Source organism: Plectropomus leopardus, chromosome 10 (assembly GCF_026936395.1).
Source record: "Plectropomus leopardus strain MGB_pleo_1.0 chromosome 10, ASM2693639v1, whole genome shotgun sequence".
Lineage (NCBI taxonomy): Eukaryota > Metazoa > Chordata > Actinopteri > Perciformes > Serranidae > Plectropomus > Plectropomus leopardus.
Genome location: NC_142185.1, coordinates 749,954 through 753,324, shown reverse-complemented (window position 1 = coordinate 753,324; position 3,371 = coordinate 749,954).

Here is a 3,371-nt window from a genome sequence, read left to right as displayed (position 1 = left end):
TCTGCGACGGATCCCCCTTCTTTATCTTCCAGAACTCCATAAATACGAAGATTATTTCTTCGAGAGCGGCTCTCCAGATCAACTATCTTGTCGTGCATACTTGCGTTTTGTTTCACCACAGTCACCAGCGTGTCCTTCAGCTCCAGGCAGGCTGATTCCAGCTCTGTTATCCGGGCTTGCGCCTCCGCGATGCTAATATTTTGATTTTGCAGCTCTGGCAGAACTTCGTCTTTAAACTCGGCAAGGTCTTCTTTCATAATGCTTCTCACATCGTTTTTAAAGTCGCTCAGGTCCCGTTTCATGTCCGTTTTAAAGTCATTTATCTCTCTGGAGAGCTGTGTCAGACCCTGGTGCATCCTGGTTAGCAACATTAGCTTCTCCTCCTGTTTCCTCGTTGTCGCCGTCCTCTTTTCGCTCGACATCTGAGTTTTCCTGGATTTTCTTCATTTTCTTGTCTGTCCTATGACTTCTTTGTGCCCTCCCTCCTTTCATACTTAAGTTAGGCTAACTTTCATGTAACATATATTGCTAGGAGGTATTTTTTAGAAAAACCGATTCGAGGAGTTCACGGCTACACACCCATCTTGTTACAGCGCCACCGGAAGTCCCTTCTCTTTTTATTTTTATTGAAAAACTGTTTCATTATTAGTTTCATTTCAGATTAATTTCTATACATTAATAAATAAATACATTCTCTCATTTCATACATACCACATAATAAATAGCAAACACATAACTTATCAATAAATAACAAAGCACAAACCACACGCGCGCGCGCGCGCGCGCACTAACGGAACACCTGTACCCACACAATGGCGGGTCCCAGACGGACCATGAACGAGGGTCCGCTACAGGAGGGAGCGCACGGTCCGTGCACGGTCCGTGCACGTCCTGGACCCTCTTTAGTGATGATCGTCGCTTCCACAACAATGACTCTAAAGACTCAAAAATGTGACTGATCATCCGAAGAACCACTATTAATTATAACAGTCAGTTTTATTTACAACATATGTTATCAGTTATAATATTATTGTTGTTTTTTAAATCTAATATTGTTGTTTGGTATTTTATTTTTGGGTTATTTTAATTGTCTGGTCTGATTTGCCTCATTGCAGTTCTGAAATAGTTTTATCCTGGTTCAACCACATAAAACACTTTGTATCTTCGTTTTAAATGAAGTTCATTATTATAATTAGTAGTAGTAGTAGTACTGTTAATAATAGTAATGAGAAACTCTATGAGTTTATTGAATTATTTGCTGTCTACCACTTGTGAAAAAGCACATTAATTCTCAAATATTGTAAAATAATACAACTTATTTACTGTAGTTGCTCTCTGTTGGAGTATTTTAACCCTAACCCTAATCCTAAACTCTTCACTTTTGCCTGGACTTAACCATATGGCATCTCAGTTTCACTTTCCTGACCCTACCCCTTATGCCACTACAAAGAGTTTTTGGAACATTTACTTTGTGCTGGATGTTGGTTCCTGTTCCTTAAATACTTTTTTCTCAATGTTTATACCTTTTTAACTATCATTACTTTGGTCTATTATTGTTTCTTTCTAAAGACATTATTTTACTTACTTTGTCCTGTTTTCTGTCTCTTCTTGTTTGTCATTTCCTGGTCCCCGGTCAGGATCCTTCTGTCCTGTCTGTATGTAAGCGGTGGGTTGTCAGTGATGTGCTTGATGTGCACCGTGTCAGAGATAATTATAAACTCCTAACCCTGGCCCACAAAATGTATTTTTAAATGGGATTTTACTTACCACAAACACAAAAACTTAACCTGTGCCCGTGCCAGTCCCACATTTTCATAATGTGGGGTCCCTTTCCCCTCACCTCACTTGAGGGGGAAATAACACCACCTGGGGAAAAAAAATACACATCAAACCATATTCCAATCAACTCCCAGTGGCCTGAAACATGCTCCTACACACTTTCTGGAAGACACTTTTTCACAAAAACTTCACCACCTCCGGCGCTCCCATTTATTCCTTATGGAGGCACGTTTTCGACTATAACTCAACAACAGAAGGTTGTAGAGACTTTCAACTTTGATCCACCTGCCAAAATTAGGGTCTTCTCAACACACCAGACTTGTTCTCATCTCTCTGCGACCTTCCCTTCCAGAGATACGAAAATTTGGGGAAAAAAACAGGCATGGCTCCAGAACCGAAGATCAGATAGAGTTCAAAATGGTACAAATAGAAAGTTCATACCCAAAAATGGGTTAGGTAGGTCAACATTGCATGTCTCTAGCTCATTCCCTTCAAAACTTATAAGCCTCTTGAGCCTCTTGAGATCATGGTCAAAAACCCCTATCCCGGAGTATTATTATTATTTGTGTTTTATTTATATTTTTGATGTATTTATTATATTATTGTTATTATTATCGTAATTGTTGTTATTATTATTAATTTATTAAAAATAACACCCCCTGGGAGGTGGAGCAGGCCCAGATCTGATGGGGCTGGATGGAGTCTGCACTGTCGGGGTGCGCTATGGGCTGCAAATATTCCCCAGCATATGCCGACATTTATATGGTGGACTACCACTCTACAGGATTAAAAAAATCTGACAAATTGCCCTGCCTCTAGCTCCGATATCTGGACTTCATTTATGGTCTATGACCACATTCACTGGCTGATTTTGAAAAAAACCTGTACCGGGGGGGGGGGGTCAGAACATAAAGAAAGTCAGAGAAAGAGAAAGACAGAGGAACAGAGAGGAAAAGAGAGGAAAAGAGGGGGAGAGATGCACAGCAGTAACGGTAACAAAGCCATATCATATAACAATAGTGATAGACATGACAATGCAATATATGATAGCATGTGATGTTACATGCAAATATTGTAAGTTGTGATGAAAGTCACAAGTGTAAATTAATAGTGGAAGCATCACTCATAACAACGGCAGTAAAATTTGGCATTAAGCAGGATCACAACATCAGTGTAACCAAAACCCACCACACAACTGAGACCGTGATTCAGGCTGAGCTGAAGGTACAGCATCAGTGCCGCCATCCCCAAGGTCCAGGCGCAGCCAAAGGCAGGATCACAGCTGTAGCACAGCCAGGTAACACCCTGGTGGCATCAAGCAGAACCACAACATCAGCGTGACCACAACCAGCCACAAAGGTGTTGCAAATAACACTTCAAGATGAAAGCTCTATGCTGCAAACTCACTGTTCTTTAAGATAAAATGTGTTTTTCAGAGACTTGACGTGGTTGCACGTTACTTACAGTCCATTCAAAATGGACCCGTGACCCTCTTTTGGACCTCATTCCACCAGTTGACAACTATTGTTGTAGATCATAGCAGTTGGAGGTCAAAGGTCAGGGCAAACAAAAAAAAAAAACAAAAAACAATG